The sequence below is a fragment of the Pelmatolapia mariae genome, linkage group LG6 (assembly GCF_036321145.2).
Source record: "Pelmatolapia mariae isolate MD_Pm_ZW linkage group LG6, Pm_UMD_F_2, whole genome shotgun sequence".
NCBI lineage: Eukaryota > Metazoa > Chordata > Actinopteri > Cichliformes > Cichlidae > Pelmatolapia > Pelmatolapia mariae.
In genome coordinates this window covers 26,102,994-26,121,481 of record NC_086232.1, presented here as the reverse complement: position 1 = coordinate 26,121,481, position 18,488 = coordinate 26,102,994, and the positions used below count along the sequence as shown (strand labels likewise).

Sequence of the window (18,488 nt, the reverse complement as noted above, 5' to 3'; positions counted from 1 at the left end):
TCTAGACTTTTTTTTTTTTTTTCCACCGACGAGTCAAAAATACATTCTCATTTTCACTTTCTGGAAGGTGAGATGGCACTGCTAAACACAGCGTGGTTCGGGGATCTCTCTCCCCCCTTTCCCTCTTTTAGTCTCACTTACGAACACTTCTCTGTACACCTCCATCTCCCTTTCTCACTGTCATTCTCTCGTCCTCACACTCTTCCTTCCTGCAAGCGTTCAGCTCCCACTGTCTCTCAGTACAGTGTATAGTCTATTCACTTCTTCGCTTACGCGACACGCACAATCTTCCAGTCTTTAAACTTCGCCTCGGTGTGTGTGTATGTAAGACAGAGACAGAGAGTGTGTCTCTCTCCTCCTAGCCCATTTCCTCAACAAAGGCCACAGCTGCTGCCGGTTTGCTGAATAAAAGATGACAGAGCCATAATATCAGGAGATTACCAGCTAACGAAACAATGATTTTGTCCAATTTAAATAGTGACATCAGTTGCATCACAACCACTTTGCGTGTCAACTGTGATATGATAATGTTTGCTACCAAATGAAAACAGCTTCATCTGCACACACGGAGACTCCCTGATTTCATCTCCTCCTTTTGTTCTCTCACTCCCGATCTCACTCTCTCTCTCCCCACACATTTGCTCTGGCTCTCTGGCACACACACACACACACACACACACACACACACACACACACACACACACACACACACACACACACACACACACACGCAGCAACGCGAAGAGCATATGGCTATTTCTCTCCTCTTTGAAGGGTTGCTTTGAAGCTATGGCACCCGTATCGATTGGCGCTCAGATGAGCTCGCTTCACCAGAGCCCTGCGATTATCTGTCGCTTTATTTCAAACAGAGCGCAAGAGAGGGAGGCTTACACACCCATCACTCACTCACACTCTCACAGTCAGTTATACACTCATACATGAAGCGCGCACACACACACACACACACACACACACACACACACACACACACACACACACACACACACACACACACACACACACACACACACACACACACACACACACAAACACATACACACACACACAAACGGGGATAATGAGATGAGCTTACATGCTGAACCCCAATACTTAAGGCAAGCTGTGCTTCAGAACTGACAAGTGAGTGGTGAATGTTAAGAAAGTGAGGACATAGTGAGAGAAAAAAAGACTATAAAGTCTGGCAAAGTGATGAAACTTAAGAGAAAAAAATTCTTCCTACGGCTCTACGCTGATTAAAAAAAAAACACCTCTTTTTCCATAGGCATTATGCAAATCAGTTTGTCAAAATGAGCATTTATTGGAGTGCAGTCCGTGTAAAAAAGATTGTGCTTGGGGTCAATGCTTAACACTGATTGTCATCTTTTTCATTAAAAAAAAAAACTGGAAAAAACACAGCTGAGGTCCGATAATAAAAGTGTGGTCACCGTGGTCTGCTTTTAAAGTCTGTAGGGATTATACAAAGAGGGAATTTCTGCTACATGCCCATGGGAGCAACACAGGGAGTGAGCCAGGGTGATATGAAATGTTAATGGTCTGCTCAGGGCAGCAGAACTTCATAAAAGTCTTGATTTAGAAACTACAGAGGCTTTCAGGAACAACGAAAATTGCCGTAGCACACAGAGAGAGGCACACATGTGGCCATGGCTCGGGAGATGGAGGGAGTTGTCTACCAGTTGGAAGGCCGGTGGTTCAATCCCCGACTCCTCTAGTCTGCATACTGAATTATCCTTGGGCAAGTACTGACTTCTTAGTTTCTTCTGGAGTGTGAGTTGGGTTAAAAGTGCTCAGGCATAGAGGAATAGGTGAATGAACCCTATAAGTGCTCAAACATTTATGTTTATATGCTCCTAAAACAAATTAAGGGAACAATTGAAACTTTATTTTTGGTGCGATTTTAACTCTGCTCTCGACTCCACTGACTACTCTTACATCATTTTGTTCTCAAAAGGTTACACAATGCATGCCGGTAAAGATTTTCAGGTTGAATATTTCATTCAAGATCCAATGTATGATGTAAGTGTTCCCTTAATGTTTTTGAGCAGTATATTTGAGGGTGAGGTTTGAGTCAAGATTATCACTCTTGGATTGACACCAATACTCAAGCATTTAGCAGAGTCTTTTCACAACATCTCACTTCATTTTCTTTAAGAATATCATTGAATTCTATTACATTCAAAGGGGGCATCCAAAATCTCATATTTCATGCATGATATTGCAAACAGTTACCAAACCACAAAACTTAAAGATATCCTCTAACCACACCGCTGAACTCTACACAACAAGTGCTCCCATTTGATTTTGTTCACATTCTTCATAGTAATGATTTTTTCTTTCTTTCTTTTTTTTCTGCACCGCTCCAATTCTCTGAGATTAAATTTTTCATCTCAAATCTTTCACCCATTACCTGCACACAGTTAACTGTCACAGCATATCTGTCAGGGCACACTTAACAGAGTGGACATTACACGCAGCTGTTTGGTAACAAACACAGTTTTCTTTCGGCTACACTGTATGTTAGAGTATGCACAGAATGGGGCTGAGTATGGATATTGCACTTGGAAAACTAGGAAAAATAATGAAGTGACTGATTAGTGCACAAAACACTTGCTGCCTGTCTGGTTATGCAGAGCGTGATGTGCATGTCTAAATGTGTAAGCATGCAAATATTTGTATGCGTGTGTGTGTGTGTGTGTGTGCGCATGTGTGTGTGCAAGAACAAAGGGGGTCTCGAGAGGTTGCGAGGGGGATGTCTGGGTGAGTAAGTTTATTAGCTGAGGTGGAAGGTTTATGTGCATAAGTGCACCTCCGAGAACCTGAAAAAATGAAAATGTGGGTGTGTGTTTGTGTGTGTTCGTATGTGAGCGAGAGACAGAGGGAGGGAACTGTGTGTGTGTGTGCATTTATGTGTGTATTTGTATACTCGTTAGGTCGGTATCCAACCATTGCTATCAGCAGTAATCTTGACTCAGCATCAATAATGACCCCATTAGTCACAAACCCCTACTGGTACACACTCATACACACAAACTTAAACGCACACATACACAGACTGCCAGATGGACACCTCCTCTTATTACTGTTTGTGTGTATGTGCATGTAAATCACATGTGACATTTTCTAAAGGGACACGAAAGCTATACAGACACAAAATTCAACGTATAACACTTGGTTCGTCTCATTTTTACCCATGAACCAAATGACGCTTGGAGAAATCAGTCGTTTTCACACCATCGACAATGCAGCCACACAGATTTTTAAAAAACGTGTCATGTCATTTCAGCAGAGTTATGTCACTGAATTTCAGCAAGGTCGGAGTCTGTGGTAAAACTTATCCACCATTAGGTTTTAAGTCCTCAGTTCTTATTCAAATCTGACCTTGAACCTTTTTTTCAATATGATTGTGGGTTTCTTTTAATCTATAGCAGTGTGCATCTCATTAAATATGTATAAATGTGTCTTTTGTTTTGATAATATCTTTTATGTATGCACTTAATTGTATGCATGCACAAAAGAAAGTTTCCATTTGACTTTCACGCTGTAAGAAAGGACTTAGAAGAAAAAAAACACAGGACAAAAAAGAAAACACCCTGAGTGCACTTGGAAGGACGTGCAGAATCATATTCAAATGTACAGCAATTTCACCCAGTTTGACACCTTGTTATCTTCTTCGTACTACGGTGCAAGTAGTTAAAGTACAGTTTCATGCACGTTAATAGAATCGTCGTTTGCTGGCACGAAAGAGAGAGAGAGAAGGATAATGTGAGAGAAAGTAAGGCAGAAGGAAAACACAAGGGCAGGAAGCTGAATAATAAATAACATAATGGCTGTATAATGATCTTAAATATAAAAACACAAATAGAGCCTGGCTAAACGCACACAGACAATCTGGTGAAAAGAGAGAGATCTGGAGAAAAGCTGCGTTGCTGACAGTGTAAAGGTCAGAGGTCATGTGTCAAGAGTTAAGACCCAGTCAGCAAGACCAAACCTCACAGGAGACCTCACCTCTACCAGCCCTCCGCCTGCAAGCGTATGTGTGTGTGTGTGTATGCTGGAAGTGCATGCGTGTCACAGTCATACATATGCACATTTACATCACATTTTAGTTACGGATGTGTGTGTGTGTGTGCCAATCACAAAGCTCACAGTAGGTATGTGATCCTTCCTTTATATGTCGCATGTGTGCGCGTGACCCCATGCCCTACATCCTGACAGGAAGAGCCAGCAGGCTACGTGGGGAATGTTGGACCCCGAGGTGTCAATCACAGATTTAGATTGACAGACGAGTTAGCTAGCGCTGCTCTCACATTCACCCACACACTCTCCCTCTCAGGACTGCACTCTGTCACTCTCTCAGGCTGACTGTCTTTCACTCCCTCTTCCTGTCTCTGTCTCCTCTCCATCTCTTCATTTCTCCTTGTCTCTCTTTTTTTGTCTGTCTCACAGTCCACGTCTGTACACTCACATGCTGTTTTTCAGTTTGTGAACCCCCCTCCCTGCCCTACCATCACCACCACCACCACCACCATTCGCAGTCACTGCCTGTCTCTCAGCTTGCCTCTCCTCTTTTTCTATGACAGATGGGTGCCTCAAAGCATTTCTGTTTCTGTTTTCTCTCTATTGCAGTGCATGTCCTTTCTTTGGTTTTCTAGTTTTCTTCAAAGCACACGATGGTGGTCATTCATGCATGCACACATTTGTGATGAATGTGTGTCAAACATCTGTCTGTTTAAATGTGGCTTCATGACTGTTATTGTTTTGCTGTCTCTAAAAAAAATGCAAAAAAAAAGGTATTTTAGACTTCTGACTGTGAAATACGTGCATGCTGTTAATGGTTTTAAACGTTAAAATTAGTTTTAAGATGTTAAAAAGAAACCTAAAATAGAATTACTGCTTAACAAGTAATGCTATTTGTTCAGTTATTCAAATTGGTGCTGGATTAAACCTCCTCGTATGTGGATACCAAGCTTGGGTTGAGGTTTTTTTTAGGTAACGTGTTTATAAGTGGAGTCAAATATAACATATTTGATTGAAACTAAGCAGACAGTAAGTGTATCTCTAACTATTATTCCACAGTTTTAAAGAAAGTGATCTGGATCTACACCAAAATGTCAGAGGTTTCCTTTTTTGCCTATCCTCCACGTCTCTAAACCATTTTCATGAAATACAGAGTGATAGTTTTTGAATCATCTTGCTAACAGACAAACGCAAATGGTATCAGTTGTACCAATGCCTCTGCACAGGAATTAAAGTAACAACAACGGCACTCAGAGAGTGATCCAAGGACAATGTCCTGCTTCCTAATGTTCACATAAAGGATTTGGAGGTGTACCAAAAGTTAATGAGTACTTTAGTGCCCGAGTTCCATCTTTTCACCAAGATTTTTTGAAATTTGGCCGTGTAGTTTATTCTTATCCTGCTGACAAGCAGGCAAACAGCACTGGACACTTTATTATCTTGGAGAAGGAATAAAAGAGCAAGCAGGTCATAATCTTAAGGAATTGTGCTTTCAACTACTTTTAAGAAAGCAGTGCTGGGCTAATGCAGCTCCAGTCTTGAGATGACATCACAGAAGAGAAAAAGTCCTTGAGCTCCAAGGACCATTAGATAACTATATTATCCAAGCTAGAAATATGGATAATTATATAATATTGTATAACTCAATCCTGTCTGGTTCTGTATATACAGACGAGATCTGAACACTTGGTACACATTTTTTTACTAAATCAAGTAATTCCATAATAAGTGAATTATTATTATTACTCCTTGGAAAATAGTTCTCAGTGTAAGCAGAGTGTGACAGGTCTAAATAGTGCAAACATCACTCCAAGTCAGTGAACACACTTTACAATAAATGCGTCCAGGTGTGATCGCAGATTAAGTCACCTGAAAACACAACTATTACCACTGGTGCACAAATAATCATGTGTTTCCAATGTACTGAAGACTCAGTCCTACAGAGTGCTGTATGATCTGCAAATCTGTTGCACTGAGCTTATAGCTGTATAATAATCCTACTGCTTATCTCTACAAACATCCAGAAGGAGCAAATATCTTCTGATGTTTTACCTTTGCAGAGATGTAAAATCTGTCCTCAAAACAGGATAAATTGCCTGCCTTGTTGTATAATCAGGTGTCAGTGGTGACTTCCTTGTTTGCATCTCATTTTCTCACTAGTACCTGTAGCTGCTCGCCCATTCCAATGCAGCCCGTTGTGCTGTTATGATGTAGTTATTTTTGGATTTGCAGGATATATACTAGAAATTTCTTCGTGGCACACTTGTTATATATTTATATATCTGAAAAATAATTACTGTATGTTTAACTGAACTGATGTAATATCCCGCATGCTTCAGTTTAGGTGAGTAAAATGTTAGTATTTATGTTACTTAGCACTAATTAGCAGGTGTCCGTGTGATACACCTGCACAGTCTATGGATGAAGTGTAACCTTATAACTAAGCACTGTAGCTTTTCATTCACATATGATCACCGCTTGAGAGCTCACAAGGTGATGGTAGGTGACGTCATCTTTAAAATAAAATGTATCTGTGAATATATGTTCTGTTTTTCATTATGGCACTCAGCCAGATCTTTAAAGATGTATCCGTGTTTCCTCTTTGGGGTCAGTATAGTGTGTAACTAGTCTATTAGTGAGTGAAAAACAATCACAGTGACCATTTAGCCTCAACTTTTGCCCCTCACAAGGCCCTCGGGGCTTGACTGTTGAGAGAGTTGGTTTTAAATAAAAATGAGACATGGGGAAATCTTTATGCTTATCAAAGAACACAAATTGGTTTCTGGTCAGCGTGCGAATGCACGTTTCACCTGAAACTGACAGAATGAATTCCTTTGTGCCCGGGTGTCTGCGATGTGTTAATGTTTAGGCGGCAAAAGTGAGAAAAGGAGGGAAAGTAAGGGAGAAACTGCGTTCAGTTACATCTGAGCACAGGGCTGATCTGTCAAACTATATTCAGAGACTCTTTTAAAAAACATAGTGTAGCCTCTCCTTCTATTCTATACTCTGTTCACATTTTTCTTATTCTATCTCATTCTATGCTCCCCTGCATAATCTTCTCTGTCTCATCCTTTTCTTTGCCGTCATCCTCTGATTCCATTTCCCTCCCTTCTCGGCCTTCTTCATCTCCCTGTGTACTGCTCTATCTTCCATCTGCTCCCCCCACCAACCCACCCGGCCCCCTCAGCCCCCCCCTCGTCATCGCTTTCCTTTCGTCTCGACACCTGACAGAGAGAGGATCCAGCAGTAAATCTCCTAAAGCACAGTCATCCACCATTGTTCACACCACAAAGCTGGAGAGGTAGAGAGAGAGTGAAGAAAGACAGTGAGATGGGCGAGGGAGACATTGAACGGTAGTTTGTTGAGAAGGAGAACAAAAGATACAAGATAACAAAAAGACAAACAGACACAAAATGGCCTGAGACGCAGGCGGTGGTGAGGGGGAAACAGACACTGATGGAAGTGCTAAAAGAGTGATGGAAGGGAAGAGACAGTGCGGGAGGGAGATAAAGACACAAGCTTTCACTTACTGTAACTCACACAGAGCAGACAGTAGTCCATCCTTACACACACAGACACGCAGAGTGTGGCACTTAGCAAAATGATTAAAATTCCCTTTGGGTCAGAAGACATCCTTCCTGCCCAAGCAGAGAGGAATGTCTTGGACTAAGCTCCTTGGGCAAAAAGCTCAAACTTATGGAGGCCCACCACTCAGCTCTCGATGATTCACTTAAAGCTGCGAGTATGCGCATGTATGTGTCAGCATGTACAGATTTGCGTACATGCATCTCTCGTCTGTGTGCTTTCATTTCTGTTTACGCACACAGATCTGTCCTTGTGCATGAGTCTACACTTGCATTCGTTTCTGTGTACTTGAGATTGTGTTTCTATGCGTGTGAGTATGTGTGACAGCGGGCTGGGCAGAGTGTCCATAGCCGGTGGTTTATGGCTGCTGAGGTCTGATTACATTGGTGTGACTGGAGGGGTGAGCAGACTGGTAGTTCTATCTGTCTTCTGTGTGGCTGACTGAACAGACATACAGCGAATGGAGGCGACTCAGCCAGAGACACTTGGCCTGCCTCCCAGAGATCTCGCAGAGTTACAGCCACATAATGGATTCACACAAGAAAACACATCTGATTCATACTTGATTTGCAGGTTCTGTGTCTGTCTATGAATTTGATAATTATTTAAGTTGAAAGTGTTGACCCATAGTGACTGGGGAGTTCGACGCTTGTGTTTCACACATGCAAATCCATGCGTAACCACATTAAAATAACTGCCTTTTCTTCAATGCTTCACACTTGAGTGGGTCCAGTGATCTCTCACAATCAAGTTGGGGTCAAGTTAGAGAAAATATTTTTATACAATAATAATAATTCATCATTCTGCTCTTACCTGACTGTGTTAGCAGGCAGCCAGCACTACCGGAAGCAGATAACCCCTGATTTATGACACTGAATCTTATGAACAAGATCTGAATATATTTACTGGTGAATAAAATTTCATAAGTCAGTTCTTTGGGCAAGCACACAATATAATTCAAACAAGCAAATGAAAGAAACACTTGATTATCTTTGCTCTTCTGCACAGTATAAAGCATGCAGAACATCTCTATTCTATTCTAGATGATACTGGCTTGTCATAGATATATGGTTATAAATGTTTAGTCGAATGATCATCTTACCTAATAATCTCTCATTTACTGAAACAGTTGTATAAAATGTATAAAAGCAGCAAATAAGTGCTTTATTGAAGATGGAGATAGGAAATGCATGCAAATGTACACTAACTTTTAACTAACTTATTAAAAGTCAAAACAAACGCGCCTAATATTTTGTTCTCACAGATTTTTTTTAACTTTTCAGAATTGCTCTCGCTACATTCAGTATATCATTTTTAATTAACAGCCAAATTTTTGTGCCAGCAACTGCTTAAGTAAGCTCTTCTGTAGCAACTTGTATTACTGACTCAACGATGTGAGCCTCCACTCTCCTTTTAAGTCTTATGTTAGATTTCGGACCAGGGAGTTTGGTTCACTTTCACTTTAGAGCAGCCTGAATGTTAAATTCAGTGCAGTTAAATTTTAGTTAGGAAAAAAAAAAGACTGAAACATTCTCAGGATTGCAGCGAGCCAAGCTAAGCTGTATTAATGACTGCTAAAGCAAAATGTTGGCAAGGTTGTACAGGTACCTGGAACATTCCGACTATGTTTTTTAATTACGTTTCAGAATACTGATGTGAGGGTCGGTCTGTTTTAACTTTGCTTAAAATAAAGGCAAGAAGTTGAAATTCCCTGCAGCTGTTAGTTTCTTTTACATTTTTAGCGTATTAGCTGGAGCATCACTGGATCCCAGCGGTCCTACATGAACCTTAAGTGTTAGTTGTTGCTACTGCAATAAACCTATTACTACTTGTTAAGTAAACGTGATCTAAAAATATATATGTTTTTGTGTTATTCTTAAAAAAAAGTTCTATTCTATTCTATTCTATTCTGTTCTAATTAAGCCAATTCAAGTCAATTTAGTCCAAAGAGTCTGAGCTTTATATGGAATGAGGTACTGTTTGGAGGTGGCCTTGCTTAATGATACCCATGGTGGATTTATGTAATACACAGAGGGATAAGGCAGAGGTAGCATGTTTTATCTTGCGACTATAAGTGTGCACTAGCAGACTGCTGAGAGAGGTAGAAGTGACAGAAAGAGGAGAGAGGGGCTGGTAGAGATTGTGAAAAGGGGGCAGGGGGGTGGAGGGTTGGGGGAGTGTTGAACAGAACAGAAGGCTAGATGTTGTTACATTTACTGAAAAACAGCTAAAAACCCTCTGTGCTCCGGAACTTTGAAGAAGAGAGAGGAGAAGGGACAAAGATTGGGCCAATAGATATGCGTGCATGAGAGAGCGAAGGTGAGAAATGAGAAGAGAAGAGAAGGAAAATAAATAGATACGAAACCAAGAGCAATTGAGATGGAGGGAGGGGGTGAAAGGTGGAAAGATGGACAGTGATGTATAGGTGTGCCGAGCGGTTGAACGGAGCGCAGGTTTACTCCCAAGTGTGTGCAATGTATGGAATTAGAAAGAACAATGTGACGTAAAGTGATGAGGGAGACTCGGATGCCTGATGTTGTTTCTGTTCGCTTCCACTGCATCGGAAGGGAACACCTTCCACTAGTGTGTTTGTGTTTGACAGAGCGAGAGAGGAAAAAAAAGACAAGTAGGCAGCAAGAGAGGGTAATAAAAGGAAGATAATGAGAAGGGAAACTTGTGTGTGCATGCGTTTTGCGCGTGTTAATGTGCAATTGCATGTGCACGTGTGTATAAGTGAGCGCACGTGAGTGTGTATATTCGATTTCATGTGAATCCTAAATGTGGATGAAAACCAAGGCTTTAGGATTTTAATCAGCCCCATCTGAACGCTTTATGGCGAGTCTGAAAAGCTTTCATGTAGAGTTTCTCTCACGCTCACACACATACACACGTAGGCACACACAAACACACATAGCATTCCCTCATGCCTTCTGTTCTAAATTTACACCTAACACGAGCAGGAGAATGGGGGAAGAGGAGAAGCAAGGTAAGAGAGCGAAGAAAGAGAGTGGAGGAAGAGTGGTGGACGAAAGAAGTATGGGGGAGGGAAAAGGACACGAGCGAAGAGAAAGTGCACAGGGGAGGTAAAAGAAGTGTAGACAGAAATAAGGGGGAAGCAAATCTAAAAGGAGAGCAGAGGGGGGAAAAGAGAAAAGGAGAAGAGCCAAATTTGATTTAGACAGCGGCCAGGAGACATGGAGAAAGGGAGGGATGGAGAAGTTCGATAGACTCGGGGAGAGAGGAAGGGAGAAGGACAGCGGTATATTAGTCAAGGTGTCCAGTCTATGTATTGCCTGCTGTGCAATACCACCCCTCTGATTTACTCTGCCGGGTGACTGATGAGAGGGAGGAAGAGAAGGAGGGATACAGAGATGAAGGGATGAGAGTGGAGGGAGGTCTCGCAACGAGCGTTTAGGCCAAATTAACGGCACCTCATAAATTAGACTAACAGCCAAATCGGAGGGGCTGGATGGGAGGGGCTGTGTTTGCGTATGTGTGTGTGTGTGTGTGCGTGTGCAAGCGTGTTTTTGTATACACAACTAAGTACGCTTTGTGCATGTATAGTATGTGAATGATGACATGTCAAGAGGGAACAATTTGAACCAGTGCAAACAGATTACTCTGATAAAGCAGTGATATCCAGCCGCTTACTCATGCAAACACAATCTTCCCTTGATTACTGCACACACTGAAGCCTTTTCTCCTGCACGGTGCGCTCGTAAACTGAAACACTGTTACACATCGAGGATGCTGAATTTAAGTTGCCCGCCTTTTTCACTAATAGTACGTTTTACCCTAAAGCAGAATTAATGTCAGATGCGTTAGACTAAAAAAAAACAAATTAACTGAATTACATGAATTACGTTTCATTAATAAAATAGCAAGGACATATTAAATGTAAACTAAACTCACTGCCTGTGCAAAATGTTCAGAGACAATTCAGTTCGGTTTTATTTATATGGCGCCATATTGTAAGGTAAAGATAATAATGTACAATAAAACAGAGAAACAGAGAAAACCCAACAATCAAGCGACCTCATTTGAGCAAACACTTGGCAACAGTAGGAAGGAAAAACTCCCTTTTAACAGGAAGAAACCTCTGACAGAACCAGGCTCAGGGAGGGGGTGGCCATCTGTCGCGACCGGTTGGGGGTGATGGGAGGAAGACATGATGAAAAACACTCTGAGGAAGATAGCCAGAGATTAATAATAACTAATGATTGAACGCAGAGTGGTGTGTAAGCACATAGTGAATACGTAAAGATGAATACATCAGTTAGATGTTCACCTTTTCATTTCATATAACACCTTTGCTCCTAGCAGCTAAAGAATAAAAAATGCTTTCACAGGCTTCTTAAGGTACTCGATCAGGGGGAAGTCGAGTTCTGGGTTGAATGTTGAAAATTACGATGATTTCTCGAGAAATCAACATTAAAATCAACGTTAACCATTAACCCAGACTGTGCTCTCAGGTTTCTTCTGTGTCTAGCTATCTCCCCCCTGCCTACTTTTTCTTATATAGTAGTACAACATCACACTCCAACACTGTTATGACTCCAGTGAATCAAATAAAGACAATAGATACATTTAGTCCTTTTCAGAGCTGTTAGAAGTATATTTTATGGGTGATGGGGGTTACAGTTGGGGATGTTCACCTCATATAAGGCTTGGTGCAATTTTTACCCCCCGTTATATAATATATGTTTTATCCTACCTTTCAAGCTACACACAGCATAAATCCCACCTCGTATACGTTATTTATGTCACTCCCTTTACATTCTAAAGAAATGTTAACTCTGTCAGAAGTGCAAGCACTTGCCGATCGTTGTGTGATTACAGTACTGCTGGACAGAGTGAGATACTAATACAAAAACACACACACACACACTTATGCACGCACACTAACCCACCCACACACCAATCTTGGCAGCGTAGAGTTGATGTTCAGAGTGATTAAAGTGGCATGCTTCTGAGTGTGTCACCTGGGTGCTGCTGTATCTTAAATCAGGACAGTGGGGCTCAGATTGGGTATTGACTGGCCTGCAGAAGTCTCCATCCATCACGCTGAGAAACGATAGCAGCGAGGCCGCCCTGATGTAGCCATATACCACTGATGTTGCTCGCTGGCTGGCTAAGGTGACGTAAGGTTAGGGTTATGGCACAGACCCTTATTTATACTGCGTGGTGCACAGGCAGAGAAGTGAAGCACACGGCCAGATGTGGACTGACAGGCAACGCGTCTGCCGTCAAGATACGGATAAGCACATGTTCACAAGCTAACGTGAAGGCAAACGTACCTGTGACAAGCACAGGCTGACAAACACATGCTCAGACATGCAGCAGTTATAAGAGATAAGGCTTCCTGTTCTGTCTCCATCCTGTTGTCTCTCACTCTCAGTGACATAAACATACACGCACAGACGAGCACGCGCACACACACATGCACAGACGTACCTCTCTGTCTTGAGGGTCTGAGCAGCATCTTTTGACTGTGTGCCTAATGATAATAAATGAGCCATCATGGGTGGGGAGGGAGGCACTAAGTCATCCCCTTCATCGACAGGAGGAAGACTGGGAGCCCCAAGGTCACCCCACTGTCAGCATCACTCTCCCTAATGACTTCTCTTGCTCCAGCACATACACACATGCATGTGCACATACATCGGCACACACAAAGTGCACCCCACCATGTTTACAGTCATATACCTCTCACCTACACGTGTGCATATAAACAGAGATGTGCACACACCAGAGGCCACTGGGAAAAGCCTGGTTCTCGATTCTCTTTAGCCTAAGATGGGATATGCTTTTTTCAAAGCACCTCTGTCATTCACATTTTCAGTAAAAGACATTATCTCTTAGCTAGATAACAGTCTTAGATGGTGTTTTAAAGAGTGTTATAGTAGCAGGAGTTGTATAGCAGAGCTGAATATTGCAAGGAAGGGTATTAAGCATGCAAGTCCGACATGAGGCTTTTATTTTGAAAATGTTATTTTTCTTTCATTACTTTCATTTGGGATTAAAAATATCATTTAACTTAAACAAAGTTAATGTTTTGATACTAGACGTACCTGGGACATAGTGTCAGGCAGGGCAATCATTTCAGCCAGGGAGTATATGTTAAAGGAGAGTCTGAAGAGTTTTAAAGATGTGAAAAGTTCATATGGTCACAAAACAGGTTAGATTAGAACATTTCTGAGAAGTCAGAAAAGGTCAGCTGAATTTGCAATATCAAAATGTGTGTTACTAATCTTGTAATCTTGTTAATTACCTTACACTAAGCCCCCCTACCCCTGATATTTATCTTCTGACCTTTTGGATTGTGAATCCCCAGGCTGCAAAACACTCCTCTAATTTTCTATAATTTCCTTAAAATGCACAAATTTCCTTCTTTTTCTACTCAAAAACATTTTTAACAGTCTATCAGTCCACTACCGTGTTAAGTGAGGCACACTCTACCACTGCCCTCATGGTGCAATGTGTACAGAATATCACCAAGCAGCTTTCCCCTTTAGCAAAACAGCGCTCGATCAGATCAGGAAAGAGGAAGACAAGCAGTGGATAACTGAAACATGTCTCTATAACCTTCCTGACCCTCCTGACTTCCATCCCTCTCCCTAATGAGCTGCCATGCACTGTCATCTCTCAGAGGCACAGATCAGAATTCAAATCCATAGAGGGTGGCCAAGTGAATTCTTCCAGCCAAAAGAGACAAACTAAAGCATTCCAAACCAGCGAACGTTATTAGCGCTGTACTAAAAATGTAAATTTGTGGGAGAGATGAGGCATCAGTAGACACAATGGAGAAATGAATAGGAAGGTATAACGCCTTCACTTTTAACCGTGGGAATTTTTTCACACACACGCACGCGCACATGCACATGCATGCATACATGCACGGGCACACGCTTACATACGTTGCAAGTTTAGGCTGGAGCTGTAGAAAGCTAATTTGCACCACATTGAAATGCATCTCAATTAAAGAGAAACACATCGAGGTGCCAGGGGAGGAGAGAGATGTGAGAGAACGGGAGGGAGGAACGGGGTGTGAAACAGATAGTGTGTGAGAGTATGAGAGTAATAGAAGGCTGGGTGGATTGGGGGGGGGGGGGGGGGGGGTGGATGAGCTCAACTGGCAAGGGAAGAAGAGAGGGAGAGGAAAAACAGAGGAAGAGAGAGTATTTTCATCTCCTTCTCTTGGAAAAACATCTCATTTTGGGATGAATCAGATTTAGAAAGGGTGTTAGGAGGTTCAGGCGCAGCTAAAATCCTAACTAACTTCAGCCTCGTTATCACCACCTCTTTGGTTTGGTGCCAGCACGCCAGGGCTGTCCCTGCAAAAACTGTGTGTGTCCGTGTGAGTATGACTGTGTTTGTACTCAGATATTTTTAAGCCCAAGGCCATGTTCTGTTTGACAGAATGGGTGGAGGATAAGCAAAAGACACAATGAGGTTTTACCTAAGTATGTAGCCAAATGTGACTGTGGGCCTGCATCAATGAGTTTTTGGTGTTAAATTCTTCATTCCTCATTGTCATATTTGTCCACGCTGAAAATTAGATAATGCGCATAAGTACATTTGAGTGTGCGTGCGCTGTTATGTGTGATTTAGTAAGTGTGCATCTGAGAGAACAAACAACATCCGGAGGAAAGGAAAAAAAGAAAAACATACCCAATCTGTCACATGGAAAAAATCAGGATTTGCTTTGTATGCCTCTACCATTTTGCATGGGTTGTCATGTTCTAAAAAACTGTGGTGATGCTCTCAGCCCACCATCGTAATAACGCCACCAAATACAAGCAGGGACATTTGTCCTGCTGTCAAGATACTTAACTTCTTCCTTTAACCTGGTGTTTGCCTCTGCTCAAAAACACTAGAACTTGCACATATCTCAAAATGAAAAGCACTGTGGGAAATGAAGTGCTTTTAATCTTCTTCTGTTTTAAGATGTAGTGCATTACCATCACAGCATCATAACTGTGATGTAATATACCTACCTCCTCCAGCGTTAGCGATAATCAACTGGTCAGCATTATAGCTATCATTAAGAAGAACCACAATAGGACTGCCATCATCATCATCATCTTGACTGCCATCAGCGGCAGCATATCAGCACATCATCTGAGACTACATCTCATTTTCACCTGACGAAAAAAAAACTGATGGGGGTTATAAAGGCTAAATGTTTGGCTCGTTGCATGATTGCCTGTCCACATCTACAATGAGGTTCAAAATCTCCACTGAAACATCTGTGTGAATCCCAGAACTGAAACTCATCTAAACAGAGTGCAGGAGGCAAATTGAGGAGGTACGACAGAGGACACTTTCCCACTGAAATGAATTTTCTTTGATACATTATTACTGTTACGGTAAATGTAGCTAGACAACACAAAATAAATTCTGATTATTGAATATCCTGAGCCCGCCGACCGGCGGCAAGACGGTGGCCTTCGTGCGTTTTCACCTCGGCTTTTCGGCCAGTGCAGCGTAAGTGCAAGTGAACCCCGGCACTTTCCACTCATGTCACCTAAGTTACAAGCTGCCTTCATATGTGTTTAAATCTATGCTCTTCTTAGCCTCTTCTTGTTTATCCTTGCAGGTTGTATAGCTAAAATAAGCAGTGGCCTTCTTTCATATACACCTCAAGCTGGTGACAAGCATGTCAAAGCCAAAGGAACCAAGTGTGTTTCAGTGAAGACCCTGACAGCTAAATATATAAATATATAGGCTAAAAAGAAAAACTGCTTACATGGGTTTTCCTTTTTCCTTCAATACTTTGAGTTAGCATAATCTCTCCCCCTCTCTCTCCTTCTCTCTGTCCCTCTTTTCTTTATGCTCACTTATTCTTTCCTTGCACACACATGACTGAGCAGATCCGGCTCACACAAACAGCCACTAAGACGCACACACATCGGGGCACACACATTCTGGGGTGCATGCTTCACAATGACAGCCCCATACTGTACTCGGACAATAAACCACATCAGAAAACTACTCAGACAACCTCTGAAGGCACTTTGTCTTGTCTTCTGTGTCTTTATGGCCTCTCAATCTGGCCTTGATGACACCGCTTATGAGCCTTTAAGCAGCCCTCTGTTGTGCATGGCCTGACAGATAGAGTTGTCATTACATTAAGTAGGGACTCTCTATTAGTGCAAATGGTGGCACATAACCAGATAATCGGCTGTGGACAGCAAGTGTGGCTATGTGGGAGGTGAGATGCTAACGGATGGTGTGTGGGAGAGTAATGTTTTATGTTGGAGGAAGTGTGATATTTCCATTATAGACAAGCTTAATTGATAAACAGGACAATAAAAGCAGAAAATGGCCTCATAGATTTGTGCCTACAGCACAGGCAGTTGTACTGTAGGATGTCACTATATATATAATGAGTAGTAATGGCACTGACAATAATAGCATATTAAGTAGAGGCTTTAGAACACTATCAGATAATGTCATCATTGTAGGGAATAAAAAGACTAATAAAATCCCCCTCATAAAAAGGAGGGAAGCAGCGCTTTCCCTGAGGGATCCCTGCGTTCCTTTCTTCTCACACTCCTCACTCATCTCACCTAATCTCTCCCCCCCACCCCCCAACTCCCTCACCCGGCCGGCTGTATTTTACTCTCACCGCCGTCCGTGAGTGGAATACTGACACCACTTCTAATTGTCACAAATAGCCACGTTTAAGTCCCATGCATAATAAGCGAGAAGTTAAAATGTAGAGGGAGCAGCGGAGGAGCTGCGCTGCACACGCTCGTTTTCCGCTTTTGGCACAAAAAGACAATTCATAAAACACTTCTTGAAGTATCTGATGGTGATTATTAAAAGAATAAACGAAAAAGAAAAAGAAAAAAAGTACTCGGTGTTTAAACACACTGCCGATATGGACCATTACAGCGAACCAGAAGGGGCACTTTGGGATGTTTTCCGCAAAAAAATGAGGAAGATAAAAAAATCAAACAACAATTCCGGCCAAAGTGTACTCACCACAATATCCAGATCAGCGCACGGTGTATGGAGAATCCCGAGGAGTTTCCCGTGTCTTTCTTCGCCCCAAGTTGAAGACAGCGATCAGATGCGGTCCCACAGTCCCGACTGAACTGCAAAGAGAAAAGGTAAGACCACATTGACAAAAAAGCACGTCAGCCAGATTCCCACATCCCGGGCGGCAATCGAGGTCAATCTCCCCCCACCTACCCACCCGAAAAGTAGATCAATAATTACACACGTATAGCTTTGTAATCCGGGGCTGTACCTCTTAAATGAGGCGGGATGACCACCAGAGAGTAAAAGAGACCGTTAAAGGACCGGGAAAGGCAGCGGCTGTCAGATTTGACTTCAAACTGATGCTGACGATGCGCACAGAGATAAGCTCCGGAGGGGAGAGAGAGAGAGAAAGAGAGAGCGAGAGAGGGAGAGAGAGAGAACGAGAGAGAGAGAGAGAGACGAGCCCACGGAAGTGAATTATAAAAATTCACCACTTGAAAGTTTCTCTAGTAGGTCGAAATATGAGCACAGAACATCTTTGCTCCAGAAATGATATCACAGGAGCCGATGGAAGGTCTTAAAACATTATTTCCAATTCGACTCGGGCATGTTTAGGGTTGCACTAAAAATGCTACAAGAATAATAATAGTAATAATAATAATAGTAATAGTCAATATGCACGCTCTAACCACAAGGGGCTGATGGTCTTGCCAAACACACACACACACAGACACACACACAGATTAGCAATAATTATACAGCCTGCCAATTATTTCCCTTACACAGAAAGTCTGACTTGGATAACACAAAAAGGGAGAACGACAGAGAGATAAAGAGTAGTAATAACTATATTTTATCCACAATTCATGTTCTACAAG

General features: G+C 42.1%; 1 protein-coding gene across 14 annotated transcripts in view; it reads right to left on the bottom strand.

Annotated features, from left to right (window-relative positions):
• Positions 1-17,980, bottom strand: part of ptprdb (protein tyrosine phosphatase receptor type Db) — a 150,675-nt gene extending 132,695 nt beyond the window's left edge. For all 14 annotated transcript variants that reach the window (XM_063476372.1, XM_063476373.1, XM_063476385.1 and 11 more), the window contains exons 1-2: positions 17,879-17,980; positions 17,611-17,723 (exon numbers count right to left, since the gene is read on the bottom strand). The gene's annotated coding sequence lies outside the window, so the exon portion shown is untranslated. The remainder of the gene's footprint in view (positions 1-17,610; positions 17,724-17,878) is intronic.
• Positions 17,981-18,488: the final 508 nt, after the last annotated feature.